Source organism: Gymnodraco acuticeps, unplaced genomic scaffold (genome assembly GCF_902827175.1).
Source record: "Gymnodraco acuticeps unplaced genomic scaffold, fGymAcu1.1, whole genome shotgun sequence".
In the NCBI taxonomy this organism is placed as follows: Eukaryota; Metazoa; Chordata; class Actinopteri; order Perciformes; family Bathydraconidae; genus Gymnodraco; species Gymnodraco acuticeps.
In genome coordinates, this window is record NW_022991216.1 from 1,542,589 (window position 1) to 1,566,217 (window position 23,629).

Consider the following 23,629-nt stretch of genomic DNA (forward strand, 5'->3'; position numbering starts at 1 on the left):
GGGTCCTGCCAACCCTTTGTCCTGTCTCGTTGGAGGTCCCGCCGTCTACTCTCCTGCCGGGGGTCCTGCCAATCCTATGTCCTGTGCCGTTGGAGGCCCCGCCGACTGCTCTCCTGCCGGGGATCCTGCAAATCCCGTGTCATGGTCCTCTTCCGTGGGGGATCCTGCCGAGGCCTGTCCCACCAGCTCCGACACCGGGTCCTGCCCGGCCTCCGGCACTGTCCCGTCAGCGCTTTCCTGCCCGGCCTCCGGAGCTGTCTGGTCTTCGCCCTCGAGCCTGGCCCCCTGAGAGCCACGGTCTTGGCCCCCTGAGAGCCACGGTCTTCGCCCTCAAGCCCGGCCGCCTGAGAGCCGTGGTCTTCACCCTCGAGCCCGGCCCCCTGAGTGCCGCGGTCCTCGCCCTCGGGCCCGGTCCCCTGACTTTTCCTGCCGTTGCCTTCACCCTCGGGCCCGGCCCCCTGACTCTTCCTGCCGCTGCCTTCGCCCCTCCATGGTCCCCACCTTGGACTCTGTCTTGCCCGCGGGCCGTCCGCCCGAGTCCCCCTTTTTGGACTCTGTCTTGCCCCCGGGCCGTCCGCCCGAGTCCCCCTTTTTGGACTCTGTCTTGCCCCCGGGCCGTCCGCCCGAGACCCCTTCCTGGTCCTCTGCCTTACCCCCGGGCCGTCCGCCCGACTTCCCCTTTTTGGACTCTGCCTTGCCCCCGGGCCGTCCGCCCGAGACCCCTTCCTGGTCCTCTGCCGTGCCCCTGGGCGGTCAGTTCAGTCCCGTCCTCCTGACCCCCTCCACCCACCCTGGTGGCTTAGTGATGCGTCCCTCCTCCGGACCCCCTCCATCCACCCTGCTTGAGGTTTTGGATTTTTTTTTTTTTTTGGGACGTCTGGGATTCGTCCCTTGAGGGGGGGGGGGTACTGTTAGGATCTGTCTGTGTTGGTGTTTTTCTTGTCTTTTTCTATCTTTGGGTTTCCTGTTGTATTTTGTAAAGTGTTCACCCCCGTTTCCTGCCTGTTTGGTTTCTGTCTGTTTCCCTCCCTGATTACCCGATTGTGTTCACCTGGTGCCTCTGTGTTTTCTCCTCCCTCCTCACCTGTCTCGTGTTTATATGATTAGTCCTGGGTGTATTTAAGTTCTGGGTTTTCTGTCTCTCTTTGTCGGGTTGTCTTGTGTATTGACGTGGTCTTCGGTCAGTGTCCTGTTCTGTCTGTACGTATTTATAGCCTTGAAATAAAGGTACTATTTTTGTCACTTAATCTGCATTTGGGTCCTGCTTCCTACACACACCGTAACACTAACTGTATATCTGTAGACTTGGTATGTCTTAAATGTCTGGTTAGGATGTATTAGAACAAAATCTAAAATGAAAATTGTAAATAAGCAATCTGTATGTAAAAAACCACCTGTATGTAAATTGTAAATAAGCCATCTGTATGTCAAATATGTCTTATATGTCTTAAATGATATGATGAATTGGAAATGGGGGACCCTGATGTAAAGACGAAAGTCTTTCTCTGGTCTGCATCCCCTTAACAGTGTGCAACTCGATTTTGACAAGAAAGCTACTGGAGACTTCTAGAATTGTGTGAGTAACATTGTGTTTTTAGACTTCTCTGTTTCAGTGTGTGTACTCTGTATCAATGCTCTGTAGTTGATCTGACTGGAATTGTGATTTCAAAACTCAAAACCGCTACAGTATCTGTCAGGCAGAAACTTGGGATAAGTCATTTGACTGAAACCTTAAAAGTGAACTAACTGACTGCTAGGGTTAACTTTGATTTAAACATTTGTAGAATACTAAGAGCTTTATTGAGTAGGTGTAACTGTATTAAGGGTTAAACTCATAACTTTATAACTTAGGGTTTAATGTAATTGACTTAAAAGACAATAACATATCAGGAGGAAGCCAGTCTAGATTTCCTTTTGAGGGCCACCAGCTACAGAGTTAGCTAATTAAAGGGATGTTGCCCCACAGCTGTGAGAACTCAGCAATCAGGTGTCCATTTTAGGTAGCACTTTCCTGGAGCATCAGCTTCAGCGTCAGACAGGCTAAGACTGGCAAAGACATTAGAGTCCTGCGGGAGTAAGACTGGCAAAGACATTAGAGTCCTGCGGGAGTCACGAGGGAGGCAAAGAGGAGGCAAATCCTACTTTGATTGAGCTAAGTATCGCTGGTGTTTTATTTTATTTGGTTGTTTAGCCCCTCATGCTATAATCATGTGTATTTTCTCCATTCCTGTTCATGTGTCTTCTCGCAATTATCACTGGCCCCGTGTATCTCGTAATCGATATAACCGGCCTGCTCTCGTCTATCCCACATGCTCCACTGAGATCCAACATCTAGTTTCAGGTGGCCTGTGGAATTGCCAGTCAGCTGTTCCTAAGGCTGACTTCATCTCTGGCTATGCCTCCCTGCAGTCTCTGGATTTCCTTGCTCTCACTGAGACCTGGATTACTCCATCCAACACATCCACCCCAGTAGCTCTCTCCACTGCATATTCCTTCTCCCATACACCCAGACCAACTGGCAGAGGAGGTGGCACTGGTCTCCTGCTCTCTCCCAAATGGAGCTTTTCCCTCTTCAAACTACCTAACTTCACTCCTTCCACCTTTGAATTCCATGCCGTCACAGTAACCCATCCTATACAGTTAACCATTGTTGTTCTCTACCGTCCACCAGGCGCCGTGGGGGACTTCTTGGAGGAATTAGATCATCTCCTCTCACACATCCCTGAAACTGGCCCTCCCGCTGTACTTCTCGGAGACTTCAACCTCCAGACAGGGAAGATAGACAAACTAACATCTCTGTTAACCGCCTTTGCTTTCTCACTGTCTCCGTCCCCACCGACTCATAAAGCTGGCAATGTCCTTGATCTCATATTCTCAAGGAACTGCGCTACTTCTAACCTCTCTGTAAACCCGCTCCACACATCCGATCACTTCTTAATTTCATTCTCTCTACCCCTTTCCAAACATAACAAACTAATCTCTTCCCATCCTGCACTTGTCCGCCGTAACCTTCGCTCCCTCTCCCCCTCTACTTTTGCCTCGTCGGTGCTCTCAGCCCTCCCTTCCTCTGATTCGTTCCATCTCCTGCCTCCAAACTCTGCTGCAGAAACTCTCCTCTCTACTCTCTCATCCACTCTGGACTCGCTCTGTCCTCTCACATCTCGGCAGGCTCGTCAGTCCCCTCCTGCTCCCTGGCTAAATGATGCACTGCATGCTAATAGAACCGTCCTTAGGGCAGCAGATCGGAAACGGTGGAAATCCAAACACCGTGACGACCTCCTAACCTATCAGGCTCTCCTCTCCTCTTTCTCTGCTTCGATCTCTCAGGTAAAAAGCACTTTCTTTCAAGATAAGATCCAATCTTCCTATTCCAATCCTAAAAAACTATTTTCCATCTTCTCCACCCTCTTGGACCCTCCAAAAGCCCCTCCCCCCTCCTCACTTCTGTCAAGCGACTTTGTTACCCACTTTGAAAAAAAGGTTGATGATATTCGCTCTTCTTTTTCTGACTCACCTTTACTCACCGCTGGGTCACCAGACCCTCCTTCCACCAACACACTAACCTCCTTTTCCCCTCTCTCTCCAAGTGAGGTTCTTATCCTCATTACCTCTGCCCGCCCTACCACCTGTCCTCTGGACCCTATCCCTTCAAGGGGATCTTATCTTATCTTATCTCCTTCAGACTATCGCTCCTGATATTCTACCGTTTCTCACCCATTTCATCAACACTTCTCTAACTTCTGGTCACTTTCCAAACAGTCTCAAGGAGGCAAGAGTAAACCCTCTCCTAAAGAAACCCACTCTCAACCTGTCTGTTATAAACTACAGGCCTGTCACTCTCCTCCCGTTCCTGTCTAAATCACTTGAACGCGCTGTCTTTAAACAACTCTCCTGTTATCTCAATCAGAACAACCTTCTGGATCCGCACCAGTCTGGTTTCAAGGCAGGTCACTCCACAGAAACTGCTCTCATTGCTGTCACGGAGGAACTGCACACTGCCAAAACTGCATCCCTCTCCTCTGTCATCATCCTGTTGGACCTGTCTGCTGCATTCGACACGGTGAATCATCAGATCCTCCTTCGCACTCTCCAAAAACTTGGAGTTTCAGGCTCTGCACTTTCCCTCCTCACCTCATACCTGAAAGACCGTACCTACAGGGTGACTTGGAGAGGGTCTGAGTCCGACCCTTGTCAATTAACTACAGGGGTCCCTCAGGGCTCTGTTCTTGGTCCCCTCCTATTCTCCCTGTACACAAACTCGCTCGGATCAGTCATTAGCCCGCATGGTTTTTCTTACCACTGCTACGCTGACGACACCCAATTAATTCTGTCCTTTCCCCGCTCAGAGACCCAGGTCGTCGCACGCATCTGTGCTTGTCTAGCTGACATCTCTCAGTGGATGTCTGCTCACCACCTCAAGCTCAACCTTGACAAGACTGAGCTGCTCTTCCTTCCGGGAAAAGATTGTCCCACTCTTGACCTAACAATCAACATCGGCATCTCAGTTGTTTCCCCGACTCAGACTGCAAGGAATCTGGGTGTGACCCTAGATAACAACCTGTCCTTCACTGCAAACATCGCTGCTACAACCCGTTGCTGCAGATACACGCTTTACAACATCAGGAAGATACGTCCCCAGCTGACACAGAAAGCGACTCAGGTTCTGGTCCAGGCTCTCGTCATCTCACGCCTAGACTACTGCAACTCCCTCCTGGCTGGTCTACCTGCATGTGCCATCCGACCTCTGCAGCTCATCCAGAATGCAGCGGCTCGTCTGGTCTTCAACCTTCCTAAATTTTCCCACACCACTCCGCTCCTCCGCTCCCTTCACTGGCTTCCGGTAACTGCTAGAATCCACTTCAAGACACTGGTACTTGCTTACCATGCTGCGAATGGATCTGGCCCTTCCTACATCCAGGACATGGTTAAACCGTACATCCCAGCGCGTGCACTACGCTCTGCATCAGCCAAACGACTCGCTGCACCCTCGCTGCGAGGGGGACCCAAGTTCCCATCGGCGAAAACACTTGGGTTTGCTGTCCTGGCTCCAGGATGGTGGAATGAGCTCCCCATTGACATCAGGACGGCAGATAGCTTGCACATCTCCCGGCGCAAACTGAAAACTCATCTCTTTCGACTCCACTTCGAGCGATAGAACTATTAACGAAGCACTTTTATACTAATAAAGGACTGGCTTATCTAAAGCCAGTTGAGTAGCACTTGAAATGTTTGGCTCTATGAAACCTGATGTACTTATATGATTCTGTTTTCTTCAAGGTTGTGTCTTCCTGGTCGAATGTACTTATTGTAAGTCGCTTTGGATAAAAGCGTCAGCTAAATGCAATGTAATGTAATTGTATGTTTTGAGCTGTACTGTACTGTACCCAATATACAAGCTGTTAATAAACTTTTCAATCAATCAATGCTAAGGAAGCAGTTCAGGGAGAGTCGAAGGCAGGCATGGAGCTTTGCATGACATTCTGGACGTGTTTCATTGTGATGACAGTGAGGGTGAGTCAATCTGTTTGTTGGAAAGATAGTCGTTGTGTGCTTATTGAGATACAATTGTTAGAAGAGATAATTATTCAAAGTGTTGTTACTTTAAAGTGTTAGTGTTTTTCTCTTTTATTTTCTTTACCTCACCTGTAACTGCTGAGACCCTGAGGAACATGCACACTGGACTGACCTGCTCTGGCAACCTGATTTCCACTGTACGTAATAGTATTTGGTTATGGTATATTATTTATATACATCAAAGGCACAATTCACCCCCTAGAGACACACATATGTATTGAGTGTGATATTTTGCATAGGTCATGTGAAATCATCTTTACACACTAGAAAAGCGGCAATTTGTTTTGAAATATAATTTTTAATATCCGATAATAAAGTTGATTTTGTTTTCTTTATTCTTCTCTCTTCCCAGCTCCATCCATCACCATTATCTGTTCCTGCAGGTCCTGCTTGCTAGTCAATGCTCATATTTTTTTACACAATTACAAATAAAGTCATTGTATTGTATGACATGAAGTTGTGCTTCATTCGGAGTCAATAATAAATTCATTCTGCCTTCAACTGCACAATGATTGTGGACTGCACCGACATCCATGTAGCTGCCCCCCAGTAAGATGAACCAAGCAAAGAGGGTCACCATCATGCCCAAGGACATCCAGCTGGCCCGCCGTATCCGTGGAGAGAGGGCTTAGACTGACCTGAGACCAGCACACCCAAACACAATGGCTCTTTTAAGAGCCACCTACAGTTTCAAAGAGTTGCAATCCTACGTTATTATAATGATTAAACTGGTTCATGTATCACTTAGTTTACTGAACCGTGATGAATGAAAGAAATGAGTGAGGTAGTGGTTTACTGAAGTTACAAAGACATTAATATATGAGTAACAGGTCAGTGTAAACTAGTGCTGGGGGGAAACGATTATTTTGAAAACGATTAATCGGGCGATTATTTGATCGATTAGTCGAACGATTATTTTTCTGTTGTTCAATTCATAAAAAACGTAATGTAAAAAAAACGTAATGTAAACAATTTTTTTTCACGATACTGTGTCTCAGGGGATCTTAATATTTAAGAACCTATTAATGTGTTATACTAGATTAACGGGAATAATCTCAGCTAACTGACGATACAAACCATGTTTACCAACACAAAACAAAACACAAGTCTCATAAGAAGCAAACTAAAATGCTATCTAAATGACCCCTGAGCGAAAAATGCTAACGGACATTGGCACAGAACTCAAGATAAAAGTACCCTTATTACTTATCGTAGCTGCACATACAAGATATCCGATTAAAGCTGAGACTCCACAGATTATGTAGGTACATAGTATCATCACTGAGTGATCCGGACTCGCGACAGGGGAAGCAAATACAGTCATCACAACACGTACCTTCACAGAGCTTCTAGGGAGATCGTCTCACCGCCGTAGCTGTCAATCTGATCAAAATACGTGTTCAATGGCATTAAAATGAGAAAAAACGCGGCTGAATCGGTTAATCCATAGGTTTTTAACGTCCATGTATAAAACAATTATTGAATTTATAATCCATAATTCCATTTTAATGTAAAAATCGGAGAGCAAATGCTAGCTGCTAATGGTTGCCACCATAGCTAGCTGCTGCTTCCGGTCCAGCAGCAGTCTCAGTGAGATATAAATATATAAATATCTTTGCGTTTTGAACTAACTTTAAAATATTCCCATGCTTTTGAAGACCTAGGGCGAGATGTTTTCGTTTGAGGGCTTCGTGCGCAATCCTGTGAGGAGGAGGTGGTAGCCGTTTCAGTCTCCATTGTGTTAGAAGTGTGATTGCGAACTGCTTGTTGCTTTGGGTGACCCACGTGTGTGTGGCGACCATATATACAGTCTATGGTGGCGACGCGTCAACGCGGAAATATGTCGTCGACGATATTTTGAAGTCGACGTCGTCGACGCGTCGCTACAGCACTAGTGTAAACACAAGCTTCTGTCAATTATGGATCATTCAAACTATTTATATAAAAATATGTAATAAAGTTCTAAAACAAGTATTCGGTATATTCCTTGATAGCTTTTGGAGAAGGTTGTTTTTAAGTTTACTAAAATCTATCGTTTCAACTGTTTCACTCTATAAAAAGGGAACAGGTGAGTAGAGCATCATTGAGTTTCTTATTCTGTCAGTAAATGATCCAAATTAAATGTTTTTCATTATTTTAGTCAACCCTAAACAAATTGATTGTACCTTTTAATAATGACCTTACATGATCGCCAAACTTCAGAAAATCAAATCTGTTCTGAGAAAAAACTAATACATTTTTAAAGATAGGAACTTGCCATCCCACTGAAAAACAGTCCGTAGAGATTTAAAGGCGTAGTTGTAGTTCAGTCCAACGTTTCATTTGGATTCATTTGACAACAGTCAACTATTTTCATAAAGAATATATATATTTTTCAAAGTCAACTTTATTGTCAATCTTACTCAGTTTGTGTTTATAGACAGAGAGATCAAAAAGACGTTTCAATAAAATTATACAATTTACAGATATGTATACAAATATATATATCCTATATACACCATCATGTATAATGATGGTGTATGATGTAGAAGGAAGTGTGGTAGATAACAAGTAAGGCCCAATCCCAAACCACTCCCTCGACCCTACCCCTCCGTGACGGAGTGAACTCCGTCTGTAGCCACACTCGCAGCTCAACGAGGCTCCCTCCTGTCAGATGGAGGGAGTAAATACAGCAGCAAGCTTTGGGACGGCCTCCCCTCTCTCCCTGCAGAAACAGGAAATGCCGTAACTGTATGTAACAACGGTTTCAAATCAGCATCTCTTAGACAAAAAATGTAAATTAATAACTCAAATAAAACTCCAAACATCTTTAATTGTGTTAGTTTTTTGTAAAGCTCTTTTAGTTTTAAACCTGATGTTTATAAGCTTCTTAGTTTTTGCAACAGTCTGTAAATGTACACAACTTTATAATAAAATGCACACATTTACCTTTTTCTAGAATAAACACAGGTATGATCCTAAGTTAAAACATATGAGGTTATCATGAGGTTGTTAACATCGCAGTTTATCAGTGGATGTTTGCTGGAACTACTTGTAAACAGCTTGTTTCCTGACGGACACACACAGCGTTGAGACCGGTCAGGTAGAGACCGGTCTCAAGTCAGCACCGCTGCAGACTCGTTGTTTGAGGGCTTGATAGCCCACTCCCCCTCCACACCGCTCCACACTCGTTGGTTTGGAACAGCCCTCAATATGGCGGACCCTCCGCGTGAACGCGCAAACGGAGGGGTAGGGTGTAGGGGGCGGTTTGGGAATGGGCCTAAATATAGAGTTACATACAGATCCATGTTACAGCAAAATATGGAATAACTAAGAAGCACGCAGTATAATAATAATTACATGCAACAATTAAATAACTGCTCAGCATCTCCACCACAATCCCAATCTGCTGTGTCCTGTTTTCCTCCCCTCTGCATAACACCCCATCACACATACCAAACACAACGCAGAGTCCGAGGGTGTTAAGAGTATGTTTATTTAAATGTCCTCCTCTCTACTGGCCAACACAGGGAGCATATGCTGGGTGTAGAATTTTTCCAGGAGGAGGAGATTTCCATGCCATGCAGGGTCTTTGGGGATGGGGATGATGATCGCCTCCTTCGTGGTCCACACAACAAAGTAGCAGAGACTCCGGTCTGTGATGTGCAGCTGCCCTTGGACCTGGTGCCAGTATGGGTGATTCTCCTTGAGAATATATGACCCACCCTCCTCACGAAGACAGAAGGATGGTAACTGGACTGCCTCCGTGATGGTCATGTTCCTCTGGCTGTGTCGACACTTCACCTCCAGCAGGGCAGATGGCTGCACAAGTCCATCGGGTGATGCTCCCAAAACACCCGACTCACTCACAAAGAGACCAGACTCGATTCGAACACTGTCACTTGATAGGCCTCCACAAAAGCCTTCACCCCTTCGGCCTCGTTTACAACCCCCCAGTTGACAGTTGGCGATGTCTCTGGCCAGTGGGTTGTATGTCTCCTCTCGCTGTTGGTAAAGTTAAGACACCGGCTGGACTACTTTTTAAGTGCCAGGCTTCCTCCACTGGCACTCAACATCTGTGGAGCTGATCTGCCACATGGCAAATATTGCTAATGCTGCAGCGTGGCTGCATTTGTACATCCCCTGTGCACAATCACAGACAGCGCTCTGCATCGCGCCATCGTCTCCCATGCAGATCTGTACAAATAAAGTAAGTACCATTTGTTAGCATGCTATAATAGATTGAATGAGCAATAATACAAGGATGGTCCGGATCTGGGGGTGGGAGGGTTTCTTTTTCCATAGTTTTGTCCTCTTGTCTGATTGTTGTTATTGTTTGTTTTTTCTGTATTTTTTGTAATTTGAGCTGTATTGGTTGTGATTGTACATTGTATTTGTCTAAATGTGTATGAATACATTTTTGAAAAACATTTGATCAACAATAAAAAAGGATTTGGTCAGGATCTAGACTCAGTGTGTAGTTTATTAATTAATCAATGCTCTCTACATTAGGAAAACACATACCAGTGTACCAGAGGGAGTCACACACAGCTGTGCCTAGATAACCAAACAAATTGACAAGATAACCAAAATCCTTGAATCTACACACAGCAAATAAACTCAAATGACACAACGAGAAAAAGGAGATCACACATACAGTATAGTCGATATAAAACTGGCCGCTTCAATCTGAAGAGCAACTAAAACAAAACACGGGAGTGTACCTTGTTCTTGTGAACACTAATGTTATCCACAGCATACACAGAGACCACGAATTTCTTAAGGAGAAAACTAGTTATTAAAACAAAACACGTTAGTGTACCTTGTTAGCTAATGTTAGCTAGCTGACATTAACGTTACACATTGCACTCATATTACTCACCGAAACCTTGTAAAGCTGGTCCCGCTGCTCTTACAGAACCGACTAACTCCCCTTTCGTGTATGTACAGCTCTCAACATGCCCAGACTTGTAGTGATGTTCACCTCGTTTTATACTTTTCGCCTCATTCTGAAAGAAACAGGTGAAATTTGCTAACGTGACGGCCGTCTTTGTGATGGTGACGCGTGTTGTGCGAGACCAGAGACCTGTAGTTCACTGAGCGGTTTCACACAAAAAAATGTGTAACTTCACAGTTTTACGACACATTTTTTTTTTTTTGACTTGTAAAATGTTCTTTTAAATTGACAAACATCATATGTGTCATTCGTGGCACAATTCAAACGGGATCAAAAGATAACCTTTCTCTCTCCATTGACTTCAATGTATAATTTTCCGCTTCCGGGGTCCCATGGAGGCTCCCGGAAGGGGAGGGACTTCGCCTCTCTATTATTAAAATTAATAATTAATTAATAATTAAAAATTATTTTAGCCATGAACAGGCACAATGATATGTAAGGGATGAAACTGCCATTTCATTTTGGCGCAAAAACATGCACTTCACGGGCACTTTAAGGGGAAAATACACACACACGAACGTTTGCTAATGCTCACACACACACACACACACACACACACACACACACACACACACACACACACACACACACACACACACACACACACACACACACTGGCAGATGCAAGTATCAGCGAGAGCAGCAGCGCATTTGCAACTTGGAAATATAACCACTATTTTCAATTTGTAGGTGTAAGCAGATTTAGACTTAAACCTTTTGTCTCCTGCAGCAGAAAGGTGAATAATCTCAGCAGTTCAAGTTTAGCCATTCATCACGGCGTTATTTATTATAGGCACACATCTCAAGAGGCTTGAGGACAGAGAGAGAAGGGGCGTGACTTCCAACGGTCGTATACCCCAGGTAGTGACATCACAATCATATGGTACAGCCCTAACCAATGAACACAGTTAGTAGTCGCAGCTACTTACATAAACAATATATGGTACACAGTAATACATGGAGTCATACACTATACATGTCTGTATGTTATATCTCAACAGTGGGGATAAAGCATGCAAAAAATCTTACGGTAAAATGTAAACTGTGTGCAGGACAAAAAGCATTGTCCACATCGAAAAACAGCAATGCCAATCTCCTGAAGCACCTAACATGGGGCTATAAAACTAGTCGCCAAAGACCCCACCGGCAGTGACCCAGATGGAGCAACACCATCTAAACAGCCAAAAAACGATCTTTTAAATCGCTCTTTTGTGTTTTATTGTTCCACTACATTTCATAATGATAATTGGGTCATTCTACAGAAAAGGTGGAATCTGGGTGATACAAATCTGCTGAAATATATTCCTTCTAAAAACATCTAAAACCTGTTAAATAGCAATAACTAACTCTTAACTTGATTAATCCACAACAAGAGCTTAAAGTATTTATTATTTTTTTATACTTTATACAATGCTTATTTACATAGGAATGTCACTGGTGTTACATGTTACCAGGAAGAAGAGTAACACCAGTGACAATTTGGAGAAAACACTACCATTTTAACAAAATGGCTGCAATGTGTCAGACTGGCTTCAGTCAATATCAAAATCGTTTAACTCTTCAATACAATACATTTTCCCATTCAAATGTTCACCCCTAGGGCTATGCAATGAGTAACACTAATGACAGACTTGAAAGACGCACGTAAAATTTGAGGATAAAATGACACCTTTAACAAACAAAGTAAGAAGTATCTGACTTTCCTTATGTCTTTGTCCACTGCACTGCCTCAAATGATCTCTTGTTACAGGAGGCACTTCAGAGACAGTACATTATTTCAAAATAAAAGCGTTTTGTGTAGCAGTAACACCAATGACGTAATTTTGGGTGACTGACATTTATTTGATATTATTAATAATAATTTGTTTGTTTTTTTACCATTTCAGTGTTATATTTAATGCTTGTAATGTTATGTAAATATAAATTAGATTTATTTATTGAAAAAAAAATCTTTTAAATTAAAACTATAGGCTCCACTTCCATGTATGATCAAAGTGACAAGGCAGTTCCTCCAACTTGGCATTTTAAATAAATTGCAATTTACGTATAAAACAATTTTTTATTTAGTACCATTGCAAAGACAATCTCTATTTATTCAACATATATAATGAATGTGAGTATTAGGTCAACGTCATGTATTTTGGTGTCTGCAAAAGTAAGTGACAGCACTTACACCTTTTCTGTAGAATGACCCAATTTGCTACAATGATGGGGAGTTGTCTGTTCTCTTACTGTGCCACAGAACAACACAAAAACTTGTATTTGTATTGTTATTATTTTAAAAGTAAAGTAACTTGTTACTAGTTACTTTTATAATTTAGTAACTAATAAAGTAACTCGTTACTTTTTTGAGAGCAGTAGCTATAACTATTACTAGTTACTTTTTAAAAGTAACTTGCCCAACACTGCTTACGTGGAGAAACGTGTGCAGTGGTTTGCAAAAAATGCCATGTTGATTTGCAAATTGTGTGAAAAGCTGAAAACGTGTTTAGAGTTTTGGAGATTTGAGCTGATGTTTTGCTCTTTGAGTGTCAGTTAAAATAATTGTGCTTTATGTAGAATTTTAGTGTGTTAGCAATCGAGAAAAACTGTACTTTGCTTCGGATCTCTCTAAGTGTGATGGCATTGTTTGCCAAAACCCAGTTTGTGAATGCTGCTTCCTGTGCCTCATTGAAAATCCTTAGCTTTCCACCTGCACCTCTTTGTTTCTCAGTCCTTCAGATAAATAACAAAGATATAGTGTTGGTCAGTGTCTGTGTTGCATAAAAGTAAGTTTACCACAGTACATTGTGCAGGACTTTTGTACAGTTATAGAATGCAACAGTTCAATTACAGTAATGAAGTAAATACGTTTCACACAACAGATATAAGCACTGATATATCATGAGTTATGCAGAGCTACAAACTGGTAACCAACCTGTTTTCAAGTCTTAAGTGTCCGGATTACAGAGGCAACAGTAAATCGGCTTAGATTAGGCTGAACCCTCCGTCCAGCCTCTCTCATCGTCAAACCATGGTTGATAACATTCAATCAATCAATAGGATACGGCTGTAATAGGTCTAAGGCCTTTTAGTCGCTCATAAATAAATGAGTAGATCACTGATTCTTTATTTACTATGGATGCTGGCAACAGTCACATAGTCCAAAGTGAAGGTGATGTTTGACCAGTAGTGGTCGAGGCGGGATTTGAGACAGTTAACCGTCTTGGATGTGACAACGCTTTCTGGCAGATCATTCCACAAGTCAACCACACGCAGGCTGAAAAAGTTGCGGCGGATAGCCAGTCTTGAGTACTGTTTCTTCAACTTGAGGCAGTGTCCACGAGTCCTGGTGTGATAATCCCTTTGTAGTGGGCATGATGTTTTGTAGATGTTGTGGAGATATTTGAAAACTTCGATCATATCTCCCCTCGCCCTTCTATAATACATACTCGGGATTTTAAGACTTTGCAGTCGTTCTTGATATGGTAGGTCCTTTAGTTCTGGAACCAGCTTCGTTGCCCTTCTCTGTATTTTCTCGATGAGCTCAGCATCCTTTTTGTACATGGGGGACCAAGCGACATTCCCATACTCGAGGAGTGGCCGTACAAGAGAGATGTATAAACTACGTACTACGTCAGAGTCCAAATAAGTGTATGATCTGCGGATCATTGCTAGGATACCATTCGCTTTGTTACTTGCCCGACGGATATGGTCACTAAATGTCAGGGTATTGTCAACATTCACACCAAGGTCCTTTTCAATCTGAGTCTCGGATAGGTTTATAGTGTTTCAATTATCACCCATATTATACTCATATTTTTTTATTCAGAAAACCTAAGTGCATTACTTTGCTGCATTGAATTTGAGCTGCCAACACTCAGACCATCTTTGTATTTCTCTGAGATCTGACTGGAGTTTTTATGCATCCTCTTTACACTTAATTTCCTTGAAGACTTTAGTATCATCTGGACCCTGGAGCTCACATTATTGGGTAGGTCGTTGATATAGAGGACAAACAGTGCAGGACCCAGGACACTACCTTGTGGAATTCCACTGAGAACTGGGCACCATCCAGATGGTTTCCCGTTAACAAAGACTCTCTGTCGCCTGTTTTTGAGAAAGTCTGAGTTCCAGGTGAGTATGTCTCCACAGATACCATACCCATAGAGCTTATTCAGTAATCTTTTGTGAGGTACAGTATCAAATGCTTTCTGGAAATCCAAATAAATGGCATCGAGACTTCCTCTTTCGTCAAGGGTACGAGACCATATGTCAAGGCAGGCCAGGAGTTGGGTTGAACAGGATCTGCCCTGGACGAAGCCGTGTTGGCGGTCTGATAATAGGTTGTTTGAGTCAAGATGTTCTATGACGGCATCACGCACCAAGGATTCAAGGAGTTTGCATACTACTGCTGTAAGGCTGACAGGCCTATAGTTTCCAGGATTGCTTCGGTCACCTTTTTTGAATATAGGAGTTACATGACCATCCTTCCAAGGCTGTGGTACCACACCTTCATCAAGCGATTTTTTAAATATAGTAAGTAAGGGTTTATCTAGTTCGTCACACAGTTCTTTGAGAATCCTGGGATAGATGCCATCCGGTCCTGAGGCATCTAAGTTCGATAGTTTTTTATGGATGTCCTTAGATGTGAAGTCCAATTTATTTAGTGTAGTATTAAATGGTCTGTCCTCGAAGTCTGGTATTGATGAGGTATCCTCTTTTGTGAACACACTAGCAAAGAAGGAATTTAGTGTATTGGCTTTGTCCCTGTCATTTTGAGCCAGGCTGCCATTAGCCTTTTTCAGATCTCCGACTGTGGCATTGACTTTTAGCTTGCTTCTGGCATATTTATAAAAAGCTTTCGGATTCTCTTCGGCTTCCTTTGCAATTTTTCTTTCATGCTCTCTTTTAGCTTTCCGACACTCCCATTTAACTTGGTTGCACAATTTTGCATAGGAACAACGGTCACTCTCTGTACCAGATAACCTTTGTAAGGTGTAAGCTGCACTTTTTGATTTGATTTGATGTTTGATTCTATCATTTATCCATTCCGGAGTAGAGCGATTTCTTACTTTTTCCCGATGACATCGGGATGTGCCTCTTGCAACTTGTTAGGATCTTTTCTTCCATGGCCTCCCACTGTGCTGAAGCTGACTTGTTTTCAAAGGTCTGTGCCCAGTCTGTCCCAATAATTTCCTGTTTCAGGCCTTCATAATTTCCTTTATCAAGGATGAACTTGCGGTTTGGATTGTCGCATATCTCATGGTAGCATAGAAATTTGAAAGACAGGCAGTCATGGTGACTTTTTCCTAGTGGTGCTTCATGGCTTAGATCCTCAACCATTCCCTCCTCATTTGTGATAATTAGGTCAAGCATGTGTGGGGTTTGGTTTCCTCTTGCATGAGTTGGTTTTGTTACATGTTGAAATACGTAGCAGTCTTTCAAGCATTCAAGGTGTTTTCACTCTCTGGTGCCCGTATGGGTTGCCAACCAATTTCAGGATAGTTAAAGTCTCCCATAATTAAAACGTAGCTGCGGTTTAGTGAGGAAGCTTCTTCAACTAAATTTCTAGTTTCAGAGTTGCCAATATCTTGACAGTTTGGTGACCGGTAGACACATCCAACCAGAAGACGGTCCGTATTGCGAAGTTGTATTTCACACCACACAGATTCTGTAGATGTACAGCCCTTCAAGTTCTTAGGTACTGCTCTGAGGTAGGATTTCATGTAGATACAGACACCCCTTCTACCCTCATCTAGATTGCTGAAAATGTCATATCCACTGATGTTCAATTCACATAACTGGATTGGTACTTGTGGGTTTTTTGGAAGTGCTTCACTAATAGCTATAATATCTGGGTCATATTTATCAATGTTTGCTACCAGTTAATTTCTCTTATTCATAACAGAATCTGCATTAGTGTAAAGACATTGAAGGCCCTTAGAAAGTCCTCTACTACTCTCTGAGTTGTTATTATTTATGTATTTGTGGGTTCTGTCATGTTTTAATTTGGTTTGATTTTTTGCCAAACAACTTTCATGTCCCACACATGTTCGTTCCGTCCTCTTCCATTTTGATTTTTGCTTTCTTGACAAGGTCGTTCCTCTGTTTCCGTTCTTCTTTGGAGAGGTCGTTTCCCACACTTATTAACTTGAACTTTGCTGATGCGTTCTTCAATTTGTGGAGACTTGACATTATTTTTCGTTTCTCGAAAGTGGAATTTGTGGTAATCAGCATTGGTCTGTTTTTTTCCGGTTCTCGAGTCCCGAGGTGTATCACCTTTGATGCCAAAACCCCTTCGATTCCCAACTCGTTTTTTATCAGATCGTTTATCGTATCTTCATCATGCCGTTTCCTGGCATCTATATTTTCGTCCTCACTTTATTGTAATCTGTGTATAACAATGTTTTTCTCTCTGCTCTCTTCTGACTGTTGTTCTCTCGTAAACTCCCTGATTGCCGATTTGACTAGTACCTTATCGTGTATTGTTTTCTTCCTGACAACATCTGACCACGTAGGTGAAGTATCATCCTCAGTTACAGAGTCACTGTCTCCCTCCTTAGGTGGGCTCACCGGTATGTCTTGGGAGATGAGCTGTGCGATAAGCTCTCTAGTTTTGTTGTTTCTCTGCTTGCTTAATTATCATCTCCTCTAGTGCGTCCAATCTTTTTACTAATTCAGGTGATGAAATTGTTTATTGTTGTTTATTGTTTTCCAACAGTTCCTCTGATTTTGAATCCTTCAGTCCCTTGCGGGTTTTATCCTGGCATTGCTTACTACACGCCTACAGCCGGTGGCTATCAAGCTAGCTAACCAGCTAGTTGGCTGGTCACCCGGCTCCCACTCTGCACCAGGCTGTCAGCCCCTCCTACGATTCTCCTCTGGAAACCACTGGAATTATTCTCCTGATATGCTGTGGATTATAATTCTCATTTTATCTGGACTCACACCGCTCCTTCTTCCACGGTCATCCGGCTCCTGGTCTCTGCTGCCCGGGTCCCCAGCATTAGCTAGCTCCGTGCTATCGCCACTTCACCGGATCATGTCGCCGCTCTACTCCCTGTCAGATCTCCACTCCTTTAATAACCGCCTGCGTCTGGACTGCATGGACATCCTCGCAGATAATGAAATACTCCGCAAACGCCGTCCTCCACACAGAGGCTCTGGCCATACGTTTTTATTTCATTCCACGTCTCCACACTCCATCCCGTCCATTCGGTCCTGTCACACGCCATCACAACAAACACGTGAATCTGACCAATCTCCTTCCACTCCACACAACCCCCCCCAATGCAACGTCACCTCAGAGCAGCCCTGCTCAACACACGCTCCATCCACAATAAAAGCCACATTCTAAATGAATTCATTAAAGACAATAACCTGGACTTTAAATCAAATCACCCCAGCAGGATTCACATACATTGACAAACCTCGCCCACAAGGGCGGGGTGGTGGTATAGCTGCTATTATCAGAAAGGAAATAAAAGCTACCATAATCCCCATCCCTGATGTTTCTTCATTTGAACACCTGATCTTTAAACTCTCTGGTCCCACTCCCCTGGTCACAGCCATCATCTACCATCCCCCGAAGCCAAACCCCTCCTTTCTCTCCGACCTCTCTGACATTCTCACTCAGCTTTCTGCCATATCCCCATCTGTTCTCCTCTTAGGTGATTTTAACATTCATGTTGACGACCCGACCTGCAAATATGCCTCTGAATTTAAGGAAACCCTTCACTGCTGCAACTTCTCTCAACACATCAACTTCCCAACACACAGCCGTGGTTACATCCTGGACTTGGTCTGCTCCACTGGTCTCACCATCCATCATCTGTCCAGCCTCAATCTCCACATCTCTGATCACCTGGCCATCATCATGGACATCAACATCCCCATCCCCGCCCAAAAGCAAAAACGCACAATAACCTACAGAAATCTCAAATCCATCTCACCTTCAGCAATCACTGCCTCCATTACCTGCAAGATGTCTGTCTCCCACCCCCCACTTTCTGAAAACCCTTCTGAACTTGTGGACTATTATAACAGCACCCTCTCCTTCTGTCTCAATGAACTGGCCCCCAGAAAAACAAAAAATGTCTCTTTCATACACTCAGCCCCCCTGGTATACCCCCGAACTCCGCCAAATGAAATCAAGGAAACGTCAACTTGAACGCCAACACAAGAAAACCACACTAACAGTCCATCTTCAAATCTACAAATACTATCTCCAGCAGTACAGTAACGCACTCAAAGCAGCCCGGTCTAATTACTACTCACAACTCATTCAGTCTGGCTCCAGCAACCCCAAGCGTCTGTTCTCCACCATCAGCAAACTTCTCAAACTGTGACAACACCACCTCGTCCTTCACCACAGAACAGTGCAACTCCTTCCTCTCGTTTTTCCAAACCAAAATCAGCAACATTTACAGCAATCTGACACCCTCATCAGCAGCCCCCACCTCCCCTCCTGGCTCCCCCCCCTTCACCTCACAGCCCCTGTCCCACTTCTCCCCTGTGACCCCCATGCAACTGTCCAACTTCATGACTGGAATTAACTCCACCTGCACACTTGACCCAATGCCCTCCAAATTTGTTAAAGAGAGCCTCCCTGCCATCTCCCAACTCATCGCCACCATCATTAACTCCTCCCTCAGATCTGGATCAGTTCCCCCCTCTCTCAAACTGGCTGCTGTCACACCCATTCTCAAAAGACCTGGACTCACACCTGACATCATGTCCAACTTCCGGCCCATTTCAAATCTCCCCTTTCCGTCAAAAAAACTTGAACGTGTCGTTGCCTCACAACTTAAAGCCCACCTCAGCTCCAATGATCTCTTTGAGCCATTTCAATCCGGTTTCCGATCAAAACACAGCACCGAAACAGCTTTTCTCAAAATCACAAACGACCTCCTCCTCTCCTCTGACTCCGGCAACCTTAACATCCTCATCCTCCTCGACCTCACCGCAGCATTCGACACCATCAACCACGCCATCCTGCTGTCCCTCCTCCAATCATCACTCAACATCACCGACACTGCACTCTCCTGGCTGAAATCCTACCTCACCGACAGACATTAGTTTATCAACAACAACAACTGCACCTCCTCCACTGCTCCTCTGTCCCAAGGTGTCCCCCAGGGTTCGGTACTTGGCCCCCTCCTCTACATCAGGGGTGCCCACACTTTTTTGGCTGGTGAGCTACTTTTGAAATGACCAGCTCACCGAGGTCTACCAACCAAAAATAAAATCCCAAATTGCAAGGGTTGCTGAATAACACATTTTATTTATACATGGGATAACTACAATAGGGCTGCAACAAACGACTAATTTGATAATTGATTAATCGACTATTCGGACTATTATGCCTTGCACAATTTCTCAAACGCTCAACTTTTAGATTTAGCTTGAGGTTGTTTTAGGCATGTGGAAACTAACAATGAAGACAATAAAGATGAATACTTGATTCAAAAATACATATATTATTAAATTAACTTAACAAATTGTTTACAAAACTAACATTGCTTTTTATTTAAATTAAATACATAATATTTCACATCAAAAGAAACAACAGTGTTTAAACAAATCGTATTAAATAATCTGATGACAGAACTGTAAACAGAATAGCTGAAACTTTAACAAAATAAATAACTCTGTTACCTCTAATCATTACCCCATGTTTGTATAATTGAGTTAACTCTGTGTGTTGCTGCTAGCATACATAACACCTGACGTGGAAACATTATTCGTGGATGGGGCTAGAGCCATGGCCGTATCCACCATTGAGGTCACCGAGGTCCGGACCGCGGTAATATTTTCCGAGCTGTGTATAACAAAACTTGTGAAATAATTGCACTAAACGGGATTATTTGTAGTACTTCCAATTACTGCCGATGGGGGCGCTGCATAACTACGTAGCCTCTGTTAAAGCAAACAGAAGAAGACGACATGTATCAACAAACCACCGCAGCCCGGACTTGTACCGGAGCAGCGAAGGAGCGATGAAGTATCTAGAGATCTGAGTCCAGCGGGCTGCTTGTGTTTCTGTTCATCAGGACATCATATGACCAGCAGATCCTGTGTGAAGGCTCTACATTAGTCAGTGGACGTCCGACAACATGCACACTAACTTATATTGCAGCTATACTTTGGTTTAAATAGCGTGAATAAACTAGCTAGAGAGCTACAGTTAATTACATTCATCCAATGTCAGAAGGATTACGTTTTAACAAACGTTGTAATGCTTTTCTTTCATTTCAATTTGAGTAAAACATTGAAGATATAACATTGTATTGTTTTCTTTTTACACTGACTCAGATATAATGAAAAGACTACGTCAGTCGAAGCTCAGCTTTGGTAAGGAAGAGACAGAACAGGCAGAGAGAAAGAGAGAGAGAAAGTGATGGAAGTCAGGGAGGAACTGCAGGTACAGTCACACAAAAATAATGTAGGCTTAATAACCCTATCTATCTATTTATCTATCTATAACAATAGGCATCATTTTAAAACAACATACATCTATTGCAGTTATGATGTCATAATAACATACAATTGTATAAAACACAATTTACTTACATCTTTGTTCTCTTTTGAGAATCAAACAATACAGATTTAAATTTAAAAAAACAATGCAAACAAACAAGTGAAATGAACTAAATGGCTGAATTGCTTTTAATTCACTGGCAGGAGCGACAAGTGAGGAGGAGCAAAAAGTAAACGACAAGGGAGAGATTGAACAAAGAGAACGAGTAGAGGACAGAGAGAGTAATGAACAGGAAGAAGACAGAGAGACTAAAGAAGATGTAAGAGAGGGGGCAGGTTATGGAAAGGAGAGAGACATGGAAAATGAATGTTGACAATGTGTTGTGATCATTTTAGCCTCTTCTGCATGTCCAGATCATTAATAGTAACAATCAACTAATTCTTATGTATTATACTTTCAAAAATAATTGATGCTGACATTGTCAGCCCACTGACATGGTTTGAAATCAATATATTATCCAATTTGTGACCCCCCCACAGGACTTCAAAAGCACCTAACTAGATTATGAAAATCCCAAAAATCTCGGGGGGTATCCCCCGAACCCCCCTAACATGTTTGGACCTCGGTATTTAGGAAATCCTGGATACGGCCCTGGCTAGAGCTACTAGAAAGACAGTCGAATGTGGTGCACTTTTGCTAAATGTTTAGACAAATTGCTCGTATTACCGCCCTTACATGCTAAACACTATTGGCAAAGAGCATTGTCCACCTCAAGACGAGTAACATTTAACCACACCTTGGAGCGCTTCTCTCCGCCATCCCCGCGGTGTGTTGCTGCATGTAGCAGCTGCGTGTGTGTAAACTGCCCCGCCCCCTCGCACACAGACGGGGGAGAGAGAGATCTCGTCTCGATTGGAAAGATCAAAAATACACCGACCATAGACGCATTTGTTTTGTCTTTGTGCATGTTAGAAACGAGTTGGCGACACTAAGACTGCGAGATAATGTTTGTGTAGCAATAATACATGACCTTTCTCTTTCTCAAATCGCTACTCGGAGGGAAGTCGCTGTCATATGCCTTGTGAACACTCCGATAATGCCTCTCCACGTTACCTTTCTTTGGCAAAGCGACGCTTGCTTTACAAATAAGACAAATTATCTTTGAATGTGACATCAAAAAAAAAAATTCTTCCTCCCATTCTGTGTGGAAGTGGTATGTCTTTAGCTTTTTGCTCGGTCCCGCACTCATTTTGCGTGTTTGTCTCTTTAACTTAATTTGAGTTTTCCCGGCACTTGACTGATTTTGTATCGCTTTGCATTCTGGGTTAACAGACTGGAAAGCGACAGGTCGCTTTTTCTGACAATCAAGTAAACTCGTGAATTAAGTGGCAGGGAGGCCAAGGGAGGAGGGATCAAAACTTGTTTTGTCTATTTTAACGGAGCTGGATTTTGTTTTTTATGAATGACTCGCGATCTACCAGCATTGCCCGTACTGGGCACCTCTGCTCTACATGCTCCCCCTTGGCAAAATAATTCGTCGCCACAACCTTCAATTTCACTGCTACGCCGATGACATCCGACTTGATATCTCAACAAAAACCATCACCCACACAACACACTCCACTCTCACCAACTGTCTCTCAGAAATAAAAGCATGATGCAAACAAACTATCTCCAACTGAACAGTGCCAAATCAGACATCATCATCGGCCCCCCATCCCGTATCAAAGACATCCATAATTTCAACTTCACCATTGACAGCCACACTCTATCTCCCCCCCTCACATCCGCAACCTCGGAGTCATCTTCGACAGTCAGCTCAAATTCAACCACCACATAAATCACATCACCAGGACCGCCTTTTTCCACCTCAAAAACATTGCCCGTCTCCGCCCATCACTCTCCTCCTCTGCTGCTGAAACCCTGATTCATGCATTCATCACATCACGACTCGACTACTGCTATAGAGAGGCGAAGTCCCTCCCCTTCCGAAAGCCTCCATGGGACCCCGGAAGCGGAAAATTATACATTGAAGTCAATGGAGAGAGAAAGGTTATCTTTTGATCCCGTTTCAATTGTGCCACGAATGACACATATGATGTTTGTCAATTTAAAAGAACATTTTGCAAGTCAAAAAAATAAAAATGTGTCGTAAAACTGTGAAGTTACACATTTTTTCGTGTGAAACCGCTCAGTGAACTACAGGTCTCTCGTCTCGCACAATACGCGTCACCAACATAAAGATGACCGTCACGTTAGCACATTTCACCACATTCTTTCAGAATGAGAATAAAAGTATTTTACGAGGTGAAAATCACTACAAGTCTGGGCACGTTGAGAGCTGTACCTATATGAAAGGGGAGTTAGTCGGTTCTGTAAGAGCCAGCATGCGGGACCGGCTTTACAAGGTTTCGGTGAGTAATATGAGTGCAATGTGTAACGTTAATGTCAGCTAGCTAACATTAGCTAACAAGGTACAGTAACGTGTTTTGTTTTAACAACTAGTTTTCTCCTTAAGAACTTCGTGGTCTCTGTGTATGCTGTGGATAACATTAGTGTTCACAAGAACAAGGTACACTCCCGTGTTTTGTTTTAGTTGCTCTTCAGATTGAAGCGGCCAGTTTTATATCGACTATACTGGTATGTGTGATCTCCTT